General features: G+C 41.7%; 1 pseudogene; it reads right to left on the bottom strand.

Annotated features, from left to right (window-relative positions):
* The window catches only part of LOC121942834, a 28,029-nt pseudogene continuing 6,923 nt past the window's right edge, over positions 1–21,106 (bottom strand).

Below are 21,106 nucleotides of genomic sequence, written 5' to 3'. Positions count from 1 at the left end.
ACGTCTGTCCTTTCCTCTGCTGTCCTGTGAGACGGTTTTCCTCTCACAGCTCGGACACTAAAAGTTGCACTTCACACATGAAGCTGAAATCAAAAGAGCTGAAATGATTAAAAGTTGATCTGATATTAATCTCAAACTTCTCCAAACGGATCTTTGGTGGATTTCTGTGAAGCAGCAGCCTGATGGAAACATTCAGTCAGCGAAAAAAAAGAATCACATTCTGTTAATACTCGCTGATGAAAACCGGCCCGGCAGGCAGCAGCTTTGGTCGGCGGTTCAGAGGACATCGTCGGGGTTTTCCTGTACGGGCGTCCTGGTCTTTCGTGGTCGAGGTCGCAGCGTGGTGAAGCAGGACGAGGCGGTGAGGGCGATGCGGCTCAGGCCCACGTTCAGGCAGTGGACCTCGGAGGTGACCGGCACCTCGGAGAAGAGGGGCGCGGTCCCGGGTCAGCCGGGCCGAGCTGCTGCCGCCGCCAAGCCGCCGCCGCCACCCCCCGTCACAGCTCTCGATGTCTTTGACGATGTTGAGGATCTCCTGACGCTCCGCCTGCCGAGTCGTCCCCCCGGATGTTCAAAATGGCCGACACGTGCTTCTTCCTGAACACAGAGAGGAGAGACTTGTTGGCGCGAGGAGTCAGAGGGCGTCTGAAGAACCTGAGCTACCTGCTGTTCGCTCATTTCTTCAGCTCGCCTCTCAGCGCCGAGATAAAAATGATCCATACGGCCGTCAGGAGAACAAAAACAAGAGAACAGGACTTTAGAATACACACACACACACACCCCCCCACGCCGCAACGCACCGCACACACACCCACACCCACCCCCCCACACACGCACCCCCACGCACCCGCACACACCCACACACACATGCACACACACCACCCCCACACCGCACACTCACCCACCCCCAACCCCACACACACCCACCCCCCACACACACACACGCACGCCCCCACACCCCGCCCACACACACACACACACCCCCCGCGCACGCACACACACGCACGCGCGCACGCACGCACGCACGCACACACGCACGCGCGCACACACACACACACACACACACACACACACACACACACACACACACACACACAGGGGCTCAGTGGGTTAAAGGTGAAATTTCAGAGCGGCGACGTAACGATCGGAGAGGAAGGAAAAGTGTTTATGTGTTTATGCTTCAGTTTCTCACACGACTCTGTGTCGTCCCTGAACGCACCACAGAGGAAGACGGAGAAGGAGAGGAAAAAGACAAAAAAAGGAAGAAGATGAAGAAGACAATGAAGGTAAAGAAGACGAACGGGAAAAAGTCGATTATGAGAAAGAAGACAAAACAAGAAGATGGCAACGATAATGACACAGAAGAAGAAAAAGAGGGAAAAGAAGACAATGAAGACAAAGAGTGAACAGAAAAAGAGGAAGAAAAAGAAGACAATGAAGAAGGAAAATAAGACCACAAAGAAGATGACAAAAAGACGACAAGATGAAAATAATCATGTAGAAGAGGAAAAAGAAGAAAACGACAGAGAAGAAGAAAAAGGAAGATGAAGATAAAGATGGAACAGAAGAAGAGGACAAAGAAGATGGGAAAAGAAGATGAAAGAGAAAATGAGAAAGCAAAAGAATAAGATGACGAAAAGACTGACTATTGACTCAAAGAAGAGGGCAACAAAGACAAAAAGATGATGAGGAAGATAACTAAGACAAGGACGAAGAAGACAAAAAAATAAGGTGACAAAAGAGAAGAAGATGACAACAACAAAAACAATGACCAAAAAGAGGAAGGAAAAGAAGATGACAAAAAAAAGATTGTGATTTTAAAAAAAGACCAAAACGATGCAGAACAGGAAAAGAAGATCATGACAAAATGCAAAAGGTGACATCCATACTGACGAAAAAAAAGTAGATGACAAAGACAAAAACCGAAGGGAAAGAGGACAAAGAAGGGGGCAAAGAAGAAGAAAAAGAAGACTAGGAAGACAGAAAGAAGAAGATGAAAAAAAGATGACCAACAAAACAATGATGACGAAGAAGAACATGACACAGAAAAAGATAAAAAGAAGAACAAGAAGACGAAAATGACAGAGACAAATAAGAAATGAAATGAAATGATGTAGTAGAAGGAGAAGAAGAAAGTGGGGGTGATGACAAGGACAATGAGACGAAGAAGAAGACAAAGACGAAGACGAAGACAAAGACAAAGACAAAGACAAAGACAAAGAGGTGTGTTTGTTTTGTTGGTACCTAACGTCCGGAAACTCTCGGACCAGAACTCCGACCTCCATCTGGATGGACGGGACGTCCTCCAGCTGGATGATCTCTGAGATGTGAGACAGGGCGCTGTCCAGCCAGCTAGACGGAGACTCCTGAGAGACAGACAGACAGACAGACAGAGAAACAAGTTCATGAGTCCACTGAGCTGTAACTGAAAGACAAACGCCTCCTCTGGGGGACAGCAGCGAGTAAATACATCTTTAATTACTGGAGCCTGTTAGTTGACCTTTGACCTTTGACACTGACCAGGTCCTTGAAGAGGACTTTGATCTGTTTGCCTTCGTCTCGGAGACGGCCGGCCATCCTCTTCCTCATCTTCATGGAGGTGCAGATGATTCTGCCTCGCATGACGGAGCGCAGGTACTCCATCACCACCCGCCGGTGGACCTCCGCCACCAGCAGCTGAGACACAGAAAAAATATTTTATTGTTTCATATTAAAACAACAAAAATAATTCCCAGTTTGCAGTTAATTAATTAACTGCTGTCTTCGGGACGTTCCTGGAGTAGCCATGAGGAGCCTACAACAGTTGACAAAATGTGGAAAAAAAACCCTAAAATATATCAAAGGCGAACGTGGGGCCGACGTTTGCTTTTACTTTCGCCGGTGATAGTGTCGACAGACAGTTACCGGCCAGATCTGCAGAGTTAACCCCTGAGTGCGTCCTTCTGATCCTGAAATATGTATTTAAAAAAAAGAAAACCAGCTCAAACATCCAGCGAAGAGCTGCTGACGTCTCTTTTTGGTTGAATTCACATTTCTGGACATCTCTGAAGAACAGTCACCGTGTTTTCTGTTGGAAGTTTTGTCTTAATTATTATAGTTAAGGACGACAAAGTCACGGTGACCTCTGACCACCAATTATGCTGCTCAGATCCTTCCTTAGTCCGAGTGGACTTTTGCGCCAAATTTGAGGAAATTCCCTCCAAGTGTTCTTGTAAGAGTTCATACCACATCCTGATATAACATCCCAAACATAGGAAATAATATCTCATACATGGGAGAAAATGTCTTGTACATGGGAGATAACATTGCATATGCAGGAGATAATATCTCCAATTTAGGAAATAAGATCTATGAAAAAAATATCTCATACAATGGAGATATTATCTCGTACATAGGAGGAAACCTCTCGTACATAGGGGATAACATCCTGTAAGTAGGAGGTAACATTTCTTACAAAGAAAATACCTCCTGTTATCTCCTACATAGAAGATAAAATCCTGTACGTATGTAGGGCATATTCATGTTAGAGATAATATCTCATACATAGGAGATATCATTCTATACATAGTAGAATTATATCATGACCTTTGATCACCAAATTTTGATCAGTTTATCCCTTCGTCCAACTTGACGTTTGTACCAAATTTGAGGAAATTCCCTCAAGGTGTTCTTGAGATGCTCTTTTTTAAAAAATTAATTTCTCATATAATTTTAAGAATCTAATTCAATTTGATTTAACTGTTTTACATGACAAAGTAACGGCTCACACACCAGAAATTAAACTGTTTCCTATTTTATCTTCATGTTGCAACATAAACACGATCCTGGTATCAGACCCACAACCTCCATAACAATGGAAACAAAAGCTGAAATAATAGTCTAAAACAAACAGACGAAATGTGATCCTGGTCATGAGCTCAAGCTGTCAAGGCTGTCCGTATACTTTTGGCCTTATGCCGTGCAGTATGCGAGTACCTGATACGGAGGACTGTCCATCCTGTGATACTTCTTGAAGTCTTCCTTGATAAGAGCTTCGATCTGCTCGTACGGCTCCGTGTTGCTCAGCCACTTCCTCTTCACCAGACGCTCAAAGAACGGCTGACAGACGGACGGACAGTCAAGATTATTATTTATTATAATACCACTTTCTATTTTCAGTTTAATTGTCACTATTCGAAATAACATCTTGTTTCGTGTCTTACTTAAAGTACTTTGTTTTTAAATTGTGCAGTACAAATAAACTTAAAGCAGTGATGCTCAACTTATGGCTCACAGGCCAAATCTGGCCCCTGATAGGGCCCCAGGTGGCCTTCCAACCATTTTCTAACTGACAACAAAAATAAAGTGATTGTCTCTGTGAATAGTTTTTGTCCTTTTAGTCTCCATAAGGTGTCAGAGACATAAAACAGCATAAAAATAGAGCTTGTTGATCAAAAAAAGAGCCAGAAGAGGATCCCCCACACCCCCGACAGAGGACACAGCTGAGACACTGATGTCCTAAAATACTAGAAATGTCCTAAAATACTAGAGAAATGCCCTGAAATGTATAAAATGTCCGAAAATACTTGAAATGTCCTAAAATCTTAGAAATGTCTTTAACTTCTAGGAATTTCCTGAAATCCTAGACACGCTCTACAATTCTACAAAAATCCTTGAAAAATCCTAAAATCTGAGAAATGTTTCAAAATTTTAGAGATATGTTAAAACCCAAAATGTTCTAAAATCCTAGAAACATAAAAAACATGTCATAAAAATGGCAGAAATGTCCCTAAAATCCTAGAAATGTCCTAAAATTGTAGAAGCATGTATGGGGCTGCTGCGACTGGCCCCCGGTCTCCTATTATTTTGAAAAAGTGTCCCCCTATCAAAGCAAGTTGCGTATCTCTGCTTTTTAAAATCTTGTTTTAATGTTTTCTGAAAGGCACGTTGAATTTCCTTTTTTTCTAGAATATGAGATATATATACATTTGCCTTAAACCAAACTAAACTCGTCCAATCTAATCTCATCTCAATTAAACTTAGTACAAACCACCTCAACTAAACCAATCGAATCTCGTCTAAGATGTCTCTCTGTGTTTTTATCGGGCTGTTGACTCTCAAGTGTTTCAGCAAACACTCCGAGAATAAATAAAGGTTAAAAATTAAGTTGAACTGAAAAAGCGTTATTGAAACAGAGACAACAGAGGAGGGGCCTCGACACAACACAGAGAAGAGAGGACAAACACTCGAGTGCTAACAGTCACAGGTCAAAGTCATAGAGATGTTGACTTATTATTGGCATGTTCTGTGTGTGTGTGTGTGTGTGTGTGTGTGTGTTGCAGTGTGTGTGTTTGTACCCTGATGTGCAGGTAGAGGCGTTCGGACAGCACTCTGATCCCCAGCTGCACGATGTGATCCAGAGCTTTATTGGCTCGACGTAAAGAGTCCTCGCTGACTGACGGGTCACACTGAGCGCAGCGCTGCACGAACCCTCTGAACACACACACACACACGCACACACACATAAATAGTACTAAACGGGGACCATGATCCCACATGAACCAAGTGAAGACCTGAGTCTATAAACAGAAGAAAATATGTGAAGTGAAACTGAAGCTAAGGTGAGCTTTTTTAACAGCAAATGTGACTCAAATGCAGGTAAATTTATAACATCCTTAATGACTGCATGATATTATAATAAATGCTGATGCACGTGATTCACATTCTCATATGTAGGAGGTAATATCTCGTACATAAGAGATGACATCTTGTATGTAGAAGATAATATCCTGTAAGTAGGAGATAATATCTTCTCTTATAACCTAGGTGATAACTTCCCATACAAAGGAGATAATTTCTAAATACAAGATAGAGTGCCACACATAAGAGATAGCGTACCCTATGTAGGAGATAATATCTTGTACATAGGAGATAAAATCTTGTAAGTTGGAAATAACAATTTGTATGTAGAAGATACTATGTTGTATGTAGAGGGCCATCATTGCCCGCAACTTTTTTGTGTTTTTACCTCAAAAACCTGTAAAAAGAAACCATGAAGTTGAGAATTTTATTCTATAACAAGTAACTTCCTTTTTTCATTTTGTCTCCAACAAGATTACCAGCTGATGAAGCTCATTATAACCATTACTTTTAAAGTTTGTTCAGGAGTTTGTTGATGCGGTGACAGTTTATGTTTTGTTAGTTTGTACCTGAACGGAGGACAGCAGTTGACCAGAGCAATGGTTTTGGACACGTATCCGTCCTCGTTGTCTCCAAACATGCCGCACTGCATCCCCTCATGAAACATCTCGACTTTACGCTGGAAACTGGAACAGTTACACACAAGAGCACCATGATTCTGATCATTGTTAACCTCTCAAAAGCCTTAAAAAAAGACAATCATGAAGTTTAAGTGTGTACCTGTACAGGAAGTCAGCCAGGCCGTTGAGGCTGCACTGAGCCACTCTGGAGCCCAAACTCCTGTTGATGGAGGCCGAGCGCTCCAGATCCACCTGCAGCCTCTGAAACAACAAACACACAGCCAGGAGGATTTATTTCACATATTACTACTCAGTTTATCTTGATCTATTTTTCAGATTTTGTTTCAAAGCTGCTGATGCACTCAAAACACAGCAGGCGAGTCCTGTGATTTTCCACCTAAATTTGTCTGTTATCACCGTGGTACGTGCACAGCATCTTGGAGATGAGCTTTTAGTGAATGCACGCTTCGCTCGGCGTTTGGAGCAGGGCGAGGCGGGAAACAGATTTCAACAGACGCACCAGTAAACAGAGCAGTCAAACTAGGACAGCACTCCAATATTAGAATTTTTTATTATTGCCACACGGATGTCTTAGGTCAGACACCCTTCTTCAGCAAGTGCATCGACAATAACACAAAGAAAATCTCACACTGTAATTAATTATGTCCACACATGCAACCAACACCAGAACATCCCAGCAGGGGGAGCCAAAATTTCCAAAAGGCAGAGTCACAGTCATATTATAAAGGAATATAAATGCAACAAAGACACAATTACAAATAACAATAAACATGATAATGACAATACTGGTTGTAATAACGATAATAATAACCAAATAATGTAAATTTAAAAAACAAACATCTAAATTAATAAATGAAAAAAATGGTAAACAACCCATATTTAAAACAACCCAATTTATTAAATGCATCTTTGTTTTTCTCTTTTGGATTTAAAATTTTTAATAAAGAAAGAAAAACCGTAAAGGGTCCATAATCCATGTTATTCTTTTCCCCCAATTTATTTATATTCACTTAAACAAAACTGAAACAAAATAACCAAACAGAATATTTGCTTTTTCGATTTGGTTTTGAAACAGAATAATCGAAGCAACCATACATGGATTTTTCAGGGACACTCTGTCCAATTCACTGGACACTTTAAACTGTCCCTTGTGTGTTTTTCTTGTTGTGTTTTCTTTTTCCACCAGAGGACACCAGTGTGTGTATGTGTGTGTGTGTGTGTGTGTGTGTGTGTGTGTGTGTGTGTGTAATCAGGAAACCCTCCATGTTGACTTTGGCGTCAGTTAAAGGAAACACTCAGAAAACAATCAGCGATCAAAAACACAGGGGAATCCACCTTTATGTAACACTTCACTCTTGATTCAACAACCTTTATTTAAAACAGACAGGAAACACTGACCACAGCTGCCGGGCAGTCCGCTCTCACAGTAACCATAGTAACAGAGGAGGAGGGCGTGTCCCTTACCTGTATGACGGTCTTGGCCAGAGTGATCTGATACTCCTCGATGTGCAGCGTCTCCATCCACCTCCTCTCCTCCTCGTCCAGGACCTGACTCAGCTCCGTGGTCACTTTAGCCTGCGCAGGGAGGGAGGGAGGAGCCGGGGGTCAAAACAAACGCACCTTCACCTTTAACCACAAGCTGCAGGGACGTTCACAGCCGTGCTGCAGCAGAAATAACGCAGCCACGATTGAAAAAAGTCGATTTTTACTGCAGCTTCACCTGGAGAGTGTCAGGTGGTGTGCTATGAAAACTACATTTTAAACATTTTATGTTGAAGACATCTTACGGATCTACAGGGAGGGTGTTTGTTGGTGAAAATAATATTTCACCTCCTGCTTTATTTTGCTGTTTTTTTTTCTTTCTAAACCATGGGAGAGCAACAACTTTTAAATAATTGGCCCAAAAACTAGCAGAAAATTGGTTAAAAGTCATGAAAAAATTATTGGAAAAAAAAAGAGACAGAAAAAAAGTCATGTAAAAAAAATACACAAAAAAAGTACTAAAAGAGATAATTCATATTTTTTCTTGCTTTTCTGTAACATAATTTTAATTTGATATATAATAATTTCTCCTCAGATAGACACTAAACAACTCAGGGCTTTCTCCTTGTTGCCTTCTTCATTTTGCTATTGCTGTACAAACCTGATTTTTTTTTCAAAAACATGGGAAAGCAATGAGCAACGTTTCAAGAAATAGCCCAGAAATTGGCAAAATTTACAAGAAAATTACAGACAATTAAGCCAAAAAAGAAAAAAATAAATAAAAGTGTTGTAAAACTGTTTCTTTTCTTTTCAACAATATTTCAAACAATAATAATGATAATAATAATAAAAAGAATAATATAATTTCTTCTATTTTTCCCTAACATAATTATAAATATGAGTTTCTGGATGTTTTTCTCTTGTTGATGTCTTGTTTGACAATATGTAATAATAAATCCTAAACTAATTTTCAGGTTTTTTGGACTCCTTTTACTAATATTTCACAGTAAACAGTAAAAAAAAATAAAAAAAAAATGCAGCAGGACATTTCTTGCAAATTTGCTCATTACATTTTTGAAAAAAACAGTCAAACCAAATTTTTCAGCTTCCAAAGGTTAAAATGATTGTGAAAGATGTTTGAAAGCAGCACAAGAAAACTGATGTGGTTTTAGTGCCAAATTCAAACCAGTAAATCACAGAGTTGTTGAAACATATTTCAGTGTATCCGTCATATAATAGTGTACAGACGTCATGTTTCTGTGGTTTGCAGACACAAACAATGCTAACATTTTTTTCCAGAGAGTGGGTGAATAAAAAAAGTTGTGCTGAGTGTCTCACCCTGACAGAGTTGAGACAGTCCAGCTCCAGTCTGTCCACAGTCTCTGAAGGCAGCAGAGGACTCAGGTGAGCGCGGCTGAACGGACTCGTGATGCACACGGTCCCCAGAACATCTCTGAAACAACACACCAACACACACACATACAAGACAATATGATGTGTGAACAAACACATAATTATACAAGAACTTCTCCATGAGAAATAAATAAATAAATAATACCCTTTAAAACCTGAGCAAATTTGACAGAATTATTTCTTATTTCCAAAACATTGGAAGAAGACAACAAGCAACAAAAAAGGAAATGACCCAAAAGTTAGCAAGGATATAGTACATTTACTGGAAATTACCTGAAAATTTAAAAAATAACAATCTGTTATTCAGATAATTATTATATTCGTTTTTATATTGTGATGCTCAGTGGCATCCAGACAGCAAACAGCTGCTGTTTTACTCATTTAGTTTCCAGATTGGTTCCTCTGGTTCCTGTAAACATTTGGGCTGACTCAACCTACATGTTTAATATGTGTGTGTGTACCTGTTGTAAATGTTATGCAGCCAGTCCAGCAGGGAGTAGATGTCTGTGATCTCCAGCTGGTTGTCAGTGATGGCCTCCAGTCGCCTAGCAACAGCCTGGTGGTAGCTCTGCACGTACACCTGACAGGTCAGAGTTACAGGTAAGAGGTTAGACTTCAGCATATATTGAGAGGAAACTCTAAGTTCAGGCAGGATCACTGTAGTCAAAAATAAATAAATAAATAAATAATTTCTGTTTCCAATAATATATTTTTGGGGGTGTGGCTCTTTCCCCCCCCACCTCTCTGCCCTTTCACATGCTTGCGTGGAAAGCTGAAGGTGGAGAGAGCACAGCTCTCTGCCCTTCCACGCAATCCATCATTATTTCCGCATCGATATATCAGTTAAATTAGCAATGATCCCGTATCATCAATACAAAGTGTAAACATCAATCCGTATCATCCTCTTTCAGATGCGCCTTTATTTTGAAATTCTGTGTCACGGGAACACAGCGTCAGGCAGATGATGGCGAGCATATTGCATAAATATCATACCGTTGTCCAAAGTGTTGATATAATATTGTCTTGTGATGAGACCAGTGATTTCCACCCCAACCACAAGCCCACAAAGAGAGTTCAAGACAGAGAGAGCTCATCTCTCTGCCCCTCCACATGCATACGAGGAAAGCCTGAGGCAGAGGAAGCAGCAATGATAGGCAGGCGAAAGCATTTTAAATAGGCTCCCTGAATGAGATTTGTCAATTGTTTCCATAGAAAGGAATCATGTGATCCATCTGCTGAATCCCTCCATCAATCAGCTGATCAATCAGCTGATCGATCAGCTGATGTGGCTGAGATGTGAGCTGACTTTGACATTGTGGCGTGCCTGAACTAACATTATGCTCCATGTAGAAACTTTAAGAGGAGATCCTTTTTGAATACAACCCCCGGGCGTTCCTGTCCAGGTGTTGTCTCACCTGGAAGGGCTGGTACTCGTCCGGGTAGATGGACACCACGTTCCTCTTGGCGGCCCCCAGGTCGTCCACCACCCGGGCTCGGAGCCGGTCCAGGTACCTGTCCAGCTCTCCGGCTGTGAACTCGGCCTTCTGAGGCAGAGAGCCGTCAGCTGCCTCCTCCCCCCCCCCCCCCGCCTCCTTCCACCTCTGCTTCAGATGGCGGGGCCTCGGGCCCCCCCCCCCGCTGCAGTCTCACTGAGGGACCAGTCTTTATCTGCCTGTTCCTCCTGCTGCAGCACCTGCACACACACACATACAGACGCTAAGGTGAGGTTACTCAGTAAATACATTTTAACACAGTGATACTCAACATACAGCCTGGGGGTCAAATCTGGCCCCTGACAAGGCCCCTGATGGCCCCCCAACCACTTTCTAATCAACAATAAAAATGAAGTGATTGACACTGAATAGTTTTTGTCCTTTTAGTATCCATAAGGTGCCAGAATGCCAGAGAGGTCCTAGTTAAGACCCTAATGTCCTAAAATCTCAGAAACATCTTTAAATCCTAGTAACGGAAATTTCCTAAAAGAAAACGTCCGAAATTCTTAGAAATGTCCTAAAATCCTAGTAATGCCCCACAATCCTAGAAATATACTAAAATCCTGGAAATGTCCTGAAATAGTAGAAACACAGCAAAATGCTGGAAAAATCCTAAAAATCATATAAATATCCTAAAATCCTAGATATGGAATAAAATCCTGGGAATGTCCTATAATCCTCACCTGTACCACCAGGCCCAGGTTGGGCCCCCCCCCTGTCGGGGACCTCAGAGACTCCCTGACGACGGCCCACAGCTCCTTCTGCAGCTCCTCGTACAGCAGCTCCACGTCCTTCGCCTTCCTCCGCCCGCCGTCTTTGACGCTGGGGCTTGTGGCGTCCTCCGGCTGCGGCGCGGCGCCCCGCTCGGCGGAGGAGGACTCGTTACACTCCTGCTCCAGCTCCAGGATGTGAGTGTCAGCCAGCAGGAGGTCCCGCTTCTTCACCAGCTGCAGGATCTCCAGGACTGAAGGACACACGAGACATGAGACAAATGACATATGATACTGAATATCGTGACTTTGTACATTCACAGATGTTTGCAGTGGACGATATATCGATTACACTTGACATGTCATGACCTCCAGCCTGAAACAAGCTGTGTGCTTCAAAATAAAAGCACCAGTGGAACTGCTTTGATTTAATTCTCAATAACAATACTTTATTTTACTTTATTATAGGAGTATGTTTTTTTTTTTTTTGTTTTTTTATCTTTTAAATTTTATTATTTAGAGCTTATACTGCAAAGCCCTAATATTTGTCTATGTACATTAGCTCAGTACAGTTTGATGAATATTCATACTTTGTGGTTTTACTACTTTTTACTTCAGTAACAGATGTGGGAGTTTTTTGTCAAAGGTCAGATCCTCCACAATGAACCCTCTTTATTCTGACTGATTAGCATTAACAGCTGTTTGTCAGGTCCCAGAGGAAAACACCAGCACCCACCACACACACACACACACACACACACACACACACACACACACACACACACACACACCCCACACACACACACACACACACACACACACACACACACACACACACACACACACACACACACACACACAACCTGAGCCGTGTGGGTTCATTTGATTTGAACATCAAAGCAGCCCTGAGGGGGACAGGACGAGGGGACGGAGTTCCCACAGAATCTCTGATCAGTTTCTCCTCGACTGTCCAACACATTTATATTCCAGACATCGGACACACTGACATTCCTGCTCGACCTTTGGAAAACATCTGGAAACATCTGGAAACATCCTGTAAACACGGGGATCCATAAAATGTTGTGTTGAAAGTGTTTTGAAAGGTTGGCTGTCTGAAAAGAGGTCTTGTGGTTAACAAAAGCTGAAGAGACTTTCACACAGTGCTGTGTCCTGACTTTTTTTTTAAATTTAATTCTGCAGGGGGGGTAAAATTAATGTAATTCATTAAAATTAATGTAAATCATTAATTTTACTTTATATATACTGTCTTTACTGTTTTATTGTAAGTTTCTATCCTTGAATATGTTTTTTATGAATTTTAAATGTCCCTGTTTTGATCATATACGATAAGCCAGGAATCACCAACTAGCGGACCGCGGTCCGGATCCGGACCAAAACTTCCTCCCATCCAGGCCCGTGGCCAAAAAGTCAGAAAATGTAAGAATGACAACAATATTTTTTAAGGAGTAGTGCTGGGCAATTAATCGAAAAATAATCGACATAATCTTGCACATGTTGGATATTTCAGTTATTTAAAAATTCTGTTAACCCTTTCCCCACTGGGGCTGCAAACTCCCATGCATCTGCTGTGCGTCTCGCGCTTCTGGGCTCTGTCTCACGCTCTCATGACACCGAGGAAAATCTCACGCCAAAACACAGCGAGGGCAGAAGTGCTGAACAATCATGTAAAAAAATGAACGACTTTGACTTTGACTTTGTAGAACAGCTGAGTGTTTGACAGCCACAGCATTTCATCATCGCGGATCAAACAGCTGATGGTCTGAGCTTTTAATTTTTACATAATGCTGGAAAGTTTAATAAATAATAATAATTAGCTGAATACCCCTGCTGTAAACCATCTTCAAGGTGATACCACAACTCATCAGACTGATTATCGATGATTAATTAACAGCTCTCACATTTAAACATGGATAATGGCTTCAATGTGAGCTGACTTAAAATTATGTTAATGGGGTGATATTTTCATTATGATATTACATGTCCATCAGCCCACTCCAGCGTGGACATGTCCAACAGTCCACTCAAGCACACAGACATGTCCCAGCGCAGAAATGTCCAACAGCCCGCTACAGCTTGGATAAACAACTGTGTTTTTCTGTGGTGCAACACCACGAACAAAGTCATTCTTTTCTTTGATCGATAAATCAGATGTGACTTTTCTCACAGACTCCCAGCAGGGCGTCGATGGGAACCTGTCAGTCCTCGCTGAAGGACAAACAGCCCACAGTCAGTGAGCGCGCTCCGTCAGAGGATCTGATCTGAGGTCAGTCAGGGAGGATCCCCTCTGACTCACAACGCCGTGACATCAGCAGAGCGGGAACTTCCCACTGCAATGACATCATCCGGGCTGACAGAGGAGACCAAACTGATTAAAATAAATAAATAAATATAGAAACAAAAATAAATACATACATAAAAAACAAAAATAAATAAATTCATAAAAACAAAAATAAATAAATGAAATAAAATAATAAAAATCAATACAGAAAATAAAATCAAATAATGATAATAAAAATCAACCAATAACAAAAAATAAAAAAATGAATAAATAAAATAAATTGTCAAAATAAATACATATATTTAAGTACGAATGTAAGTCTTTTCCGTCTTCTTGTAGTACTTTTACTGCATTCATGTATTGAAAAACTTCCTCCAGCTGCTGCTGGATGTAAAGAACGATGCGACTGTAATGAATAAAGTTTGTATGGAGTTAAACCAGAAACAGACGCAGGATCATCAGACAGGAAATACGACTTAGTTATTCATCACTTCATAATACTGCAGCTGCCTGATAATACACACTGTCACTGCAAGAAGTACACACACACACCCACCCACACTCACTCACCACACCCACACACACACACCCACACACCCCCCCCCCCCCCCCCCAGGAAGTGGTATCTCCTGCTTCAGCTTCTGCGTCAGAGCTGAGGGCTTCACCAGGGCTACTCTTTCAAAATAAAAGCCTGGTGTGTGTCAGAGCGAGGATGTGAGTCCTCCAGATGTTGCCTCGTTTGTCCACCTCAGTGCCGACAGAGGAAGACAGACACACACACACACACACACACACACACACACACACACACACACACACACACACACACACGGTGGTAGCCCAGAGGAAGATCCTCTCTGTAAACAGAACAATGTGACGGGACTTCTCGGCTTTGAACTTCGGCGTTTTTTGGTGTCCCTCATTCGGTCCCTGCAGCAGAGACGAGCTCAGAGGTCAGAGGTCAAAGGTCAGAGGACCCCGAACACGTCCTCTCGGCTCAGGTTCAGGTGAAGCTGCTGTAGTTTCCTGTGAGCTGTCAGGAAGTGTGTGTTGATCCGTTTTCTACCTGCGGACTCGTTCTCACGCTGTCAGCCGTCTGAGTTTCCTCTCTCTCTCTCACACACACACACACACACACACACACACACACACACACACACAGTCTTTACTGTAAGTCTGTGTTTTCATGATGATCTCACTTCAGCCATCGACTCTTAATTTGCACCTTCGTATAAAGTTTTGTTTATTTGCCCTTTTTTCATTGTTTAATTTCAGCTGCTGCACGACTGTTCACCCCCGAACGAATAAAGTTTCATCTCAACCTGAAAAAGGTTTTTGCTTTTTTACTGCAGTGAACATAACGCTGACAGCTCAGACTGAAATATGAGATTCAACCCAAATCTGGCCCCTGATAGGGCCCCCGGTGGCCCCCAAACATTTCCTAAAGGACAATAAAAATAAAGTGATTGACTCTGTGAATAGTTTTTGTCCTTTTAGTCTCCATAAGGTGTCCGAGACATGAAACAGCATCAAAATAGAGCCAGAGGAGGATCCCCCACAGAGGACACAGCTGAGACACTGATGTCCTAAATGACGTGAGAGACGTCCTTCTTTGAGTTTTCAAAAAGTGATCTGCAGTTTCACACAGAGCTGCAGGTTCGTTTTAATGAGACCACTGGGGACACACACATATGCACGCACACACACACACACACACACACACACACACACACACACACAGGGTGTGACCGCTGTAAAGTGATACATCAGCACTTTGAGCACCTTTAAACCAGACTGCACTGGAGCTTGTAAAACACAGCTATAACAACACACACACACACACACACACACACACACGGTCACTATCTGGCATGTAAAAATGTGCACACACATACCTTTAACATATATACATACATCATGTGGCCCTCCACACAGAAACACAGCTCGTATTGTTCGGCCTGCGGAGGAAATCTGTTCCAGCTGCAGGGATGAAGCCCCGCCCACCTCCGCCCGCTTCCTCGTTCCACCTTAAAATCAGCCAAAATCACCTCATCCAATAATCACCCCGTCCGAAATCACTCTCTGGTCACTTAAAATGTGTCTTTTCCTTTTTATTTTTTAAATTGTTTTTTCTTTTTTTTCTCGCTGTAGTCCATAATAATAAAAAATTTAAAAGAGAAAGATGCTTGAAACATTTTACTTTATATAATGAGTTTAGAAAATATTAAATTTTATCTTTCTTAAATAACTGATGGAATATACTGAACTTTTTCACAATATTCTCGTTTTTTAGACGCACCTGTACGCAGGTCGCCATGACGACATGCCAACCCTCAGCAGTCCTCTTGAAACAGGCACGTTTTTAATTTCCATTTTTGCTTTATTTTCCAGTTTCATGTTTGCTTTCAGCTGTTCAGGAGTCTGTTACTACTGAAGGAAACACAAAATTTCCTTATTTTACTGCATCACAATAAATGTCTTTACATGACAACATAACGGAGACTTTTATTGTGAAAAACCTAAAGCAGACTGCTTTGCTTGGGGGGCCACTTTTGCAAAATGACAGGAGGCCAGGGGCCCACACATGTTTCTAGGATTTTAGGATGTTTCTCAGATTTTATGACTTTTCTGGGATTTTAGGACGTTTATAAGGTTTTAGGGCATTTCTAAGATTTTAAAGATCTCTCTAGCATTTTGCGACATTTCTAGGAATTTAAGACTTTTCTGTGGTTTTAGGACGTTTGTAGGATTTTGGGAGTTTCTATGGTGTGAGGATAATTTTAGGATTTTAGGCCTTTTTCTAAGATTCAAGGATGTTTTCATTTCTGGGATTTTGGCTCTCACGGCACATTTACAGAACAGCGAACCTCCAACCCGCCTGCTGTCATGGGAAAGCTTAAGCCGCGCATCAGAACGCCGCTTTTTAACATCTTCACTCAAGACAAGACGACATCAGTTAAAGACACAACGTCAAACAGGCAGCCCCCCTCTAAACCAAACCAGACCTGACCAGACCCGACCCGACCCGACCCGACCCGACCCGACCCGACCCGACCCGACCAAATCCACACCAGACCAGACCAGACCAGACCAGACCAGACCAGACCAGACCAGACCGGAGTGTCTGTATGTTTAATGTTTTATGGACTTTTTCCTCTGCAGCTGTGTGTTTTTCTGACGTCTGAAGTTTCTGTTGAAGTAGAATCTGCTGAGTCAGACTTCACCTGCTCAGATCCACCTGAGAGGGAACCCGCTGACGGACCTTTAATAAACTGTCCACCCTCAGCGTGTGTGTGTGTGTGTGTGTGTGCGTGCGTGTGTGTGTGTGTGTGTGTGTGAACAGTAGCAGTATTGTGTGAGTGTGTGCAGACGGTAATCTGAGCTCTGCTTTCACATTTTTCTGCTTTCTGCTCGTCTGTCGCTTCACTCAGCTGCTCCTCCTTCACACTCACTAAAAACACACTACGACATTCACACACACACACACACACACACACACACACACACACACACACACACTCTCTCTATATATATACATATATGTATGTATATATATACTGTATATACAGTCAGGGGCGGGTCACCACACGATGGGCCCCTGAGCACAGACATGCAAAGGGCCCCTCACCTCTCGTAAAGAGGGGCAAGACACACACAGTCTGAAGTGGTTTTGCACCTATGTTTTGTGGTTTGGTGTCATTTTGCATCCCCTCGTGGTCATTTTGTGTCTCTTTATGTTGTTTGGCATCTCTTCAAGGTCATTTTATGTCTCTTTGTGGTCACTTTGTGTGTCCTTGTGGTCAGTCTGGTAAAGTAGAAATACAACACTGTAGAAATATTCTGTTACAAGCAAAGTCAGGCATTTCATTTGTTCATAAGTAAAATCAGAAGTATTAGCATCAGAATATATTAAAATGCCACGGCTGATTTGTTTTCATTATCAGTTCATTTGCTGTTTGAAGGAAACGCCTTTAAAAGTATTTTTTCTCTCAGATGAAGAGTAAAAGCCCAAAAATGTTGAGCTCAGCGAGCTGTAACGGAGCTTTGTGTCCTCACGACAGAACATCTGATGAGCGCTGGTTCCCTGCAGGCACAGCTGGATCAAATCTGCTCGCTCGGCCTCCTTCACGTGAATTTCTTCTTTCAGTCTTCGGACTAAAACTGCACTTAAAATAAACAAACCCCAACATGTCCCGCTGAAATCGGACTAAATCCAGTTTCCCAAACTCGCACTAACACACCCAGATGATTGGAAATCGAGCTCCTCAGTCAGACTTTAACCCTTTGAAACTCCAGCAAATTGGATTTCTGTCAAAAACACAGGAAGAAGTAGCAAGTTGCAAAAAAACAAATAAAAAGTAAAAAAAACAACAAAACAAAAAAGTTACTACTACTACTACTACTACTAATAATAATAGAAAGCTAATTTTTTTTTTCATTTCTAGGATTTTTATCAGTTTTTAGGATGTTTCTAGAATTTCAGGATATTTCTCGGATTTAAGATGTTTGGAGGATTTAAGGACATTTCTAAGATTTAAAGACGTTTCTTGAAGTTTACGATGTTGAAGATTTTTAGGATGCAAAATTATTAGATATTATGAAAAAAGTTATAAAATTATATTGATTATTTTGTAATGATATATTTCAAATTATTTTAATAATTTTACGGTTAAACGTCACAAACACTGTGAAAACGATTTATGAGGGCTCAAAGTGTGCAGAGGCTCCACGTTTGGAGCAGATATTCTGCAGCCGAGTCGTCGGTGCGACGCTGCGTTCAGGGTGTCAGATCAGCGATTATCAGTGGACAGAAGCGTCCGGTGGCCTCTGACAGGAAGTCATCCAGTAACAGTCTGACGGCTCCGACCTCCTTCAGCTGCTAATCACTGACTGCTGAGAGTTATCAGCTCTCACACTGCAGTTATGCAACAGTAACAGGCCGTCCTCGCCGAGAGCCGAGGACGCTTCTCAGCACGCCCTCCCTAAATGCCCCGCCAACGCCAACGCCACCCACAGGCATCGTTATCCCTGAATAATTCTCACTTTGAGCGGTTGCTGTCACGAAAGAAAGCAGCGGTGTTGAAATTTCACATCTTCAGTGAACACAACAGAGACCCGACCAGTCAGAGAGGGTTTACGTTAGCGGTCGACCGATAACGCTTTTTCAGAGCCGATTCTGATTATTAATAGTTAATGAGACCGATAACCGATATTTGGAACCAATATGCATTTACAATAAAAACAAAAGTCTTTCTGTCGAGCCAAATAACGGAAAATTATGGACAAAAATCTACAAAGAGCCGTTTTACTCCTGTAAAAAATTCAAAAGCTAGTTTAGAAATGTTTTTTTGATGTTATTTCAGCAGCGAAGAATTAGAAAATGCAATCAAACACTTCTTCAACTGAATAAATGCAGAATTGATGACAAAAGCAGCGGTCGACTGATGTTGTTTTTTCAGGGCCGATGCTGATTTTAGTAAATGAGACCAAATATTTGGAACAGATTCGCATTTATGATAGAAATGAAAATATTTCTGTCAAAATTTAGAGTTTGGAATATAACAAACTCCAACACAAAACTTTGTTTTAACACATTTAGCAAATGTTTAATCAAAACTGAAACTGTCAACATCATATTCAGCAAGTTTCCACCAACTTTCTTTTTTTAAATAAAGAGAATAATTAAATGAAAAATAAAATAATAACTAAATAAATAAATAAAAATGGGTTTTACAAAGTCAAGTCAAATCAGTTTGTCTCAGAGGCTTTAAGCGTGACTTTCGCTGCTCTCAGACTTTCACATCGACTAAAGAAAAACTCCCAAAAAAACAATAAAGGGGAAAAAACAGTAAAGTAAAACTTCCATCCTTGCTGACATTTTCTTTGCGCTTTTTAATCAATTAATTTTACCCGCGATCATCAAAGTAAAATGCCGGTACAAACAATCGGATAAAAGCCAACAATCGGCCCGAATAATCGTGTGACGTTTCAGGGGAGCAGAAATGTCAGAAAGCATGAAAACTGTCAACAACTGACGGGAAAAATGATATATTTGGTCATTCTGTTCCTAGTCGCCACAGGTCGCGTTAACCGAATAGTTTATGTGACTGACGGATGTTTTTCAATAATGACGGAAAATTTGTAATTGAAAATTTGACCGTAAATCACACTCCAGTCCAGCTCACAAACCTGAGTGTGTGTTTTCTTTAAAGTGGACTTCCTGTTTCAGATTTCAGCGTCGACCTGAAACGTGCAGCGACTCGCCAAACAGCCTGCAGAGCTGCTGCCGCTCAGAGCCGACGGAGGTAACGTGATCGGGGATTAGTGACGCAGCGGTCTGCGGAGGGTGAACTCCTCAGTTTATATCTCAACATGAAATCTGTCGTCACTGCGTCCTTCTCCTCACCTCAGACAATCTGGAGACAATCTGAAGTGAGTCCGTCCTCCACGCAGAGCGGACGGGTCCGCTGAGGGTTTAACGAGTCATTTAGAAACTAACAAAACTCTGGACTCACGAATTACATCAAATAAATCCTTGACTGCTGCTTTTTTATTATTAATCTATAATTCAAGGTGATTGGCTGAGAGAAGAGTTTTAAACTGATGTTTTAACTGCGATCAAGAGACCGACACTCGCAACGCAAAATACCGAAGAGCAAAAACAGCAACATGCAAACATCTGCACACACTACGATGCTCAACCTGCTCAGGGGCCACTGTGGCAAAATGACAGGAGGCCAGGGGCCGGGGGCCAGGGGCCAGTCGCAGCAGCCCCACACATGTTTCTAGGATTTTAGGACCCTTTAAGGATTTTAGGATGTTTCAAGGAATTAAGGACATTTCTAGACATTTTTAAATGTTTCTGGGGTTTAAAGACGTTTGTAGGATTGAAGGATGTTAGGACTCAAGGATGTTAGGACAGTTCTATGATTTTAGGATGTTTCTGGGTTTTAGGACAGTTCTATGATTTTAGGATGTTTCTGGGTTTTAGGACAGTTCTATGATTTTAGGATGTTTCTGGGTTTTAGGACAGTTCTATGATTTTAGGATGTTTCTGGGTTTTAGGACATTTCTAGGATTTTATCATGCTTCTAGGATTTAAGGAAGTTTTAAGGATTTTAGGACATTTCTTGCATTAAAGGACATTTTAGGACGTTTCTGGGATTTTAAGATGTTTCTTGGATTTTAGGACAATTCCATGATCTTAGAACATTAGTAATGCTATGAAATCCTAGAAGCTTCCTAAAATCAAACAAGCATGTATGTGGCTGCTGTGACTGGCCCCTGGCCCCTCGTGGCCCCTGAGCAAAGCAAGTCTCCCTGCAGCAGAATACAACACGAACACTGATGTTCGCACTTCAGCTTAACAAAAACCTGCTATTTTTGCTTCTAGTTGAGAACCAACCTTTTGGGCTGTGGACCAATTTATTTTGGTCAAAATGCTCAGAA

This window comes from Plectropomus leopardus, chromosome 5 (genome assembly GCF_008729295.1).
Source record: "Plectropomus leopardus isolate mb chromosome 5, YSFRI_Pleo_2.0, whole genome shotgun sequence".
Lineage (NCBI taxonomy): Eukaryota > Metazoa > Chordata > Actinopteri > Perciformes > Serranidae > Plectropomus > Plectropomus leopardus.
The sequence above is the reverse complement of the archived record's forward strand: the minus strand, read 5'-3'. Positions and strand labels throughout refer to the sequence as shown.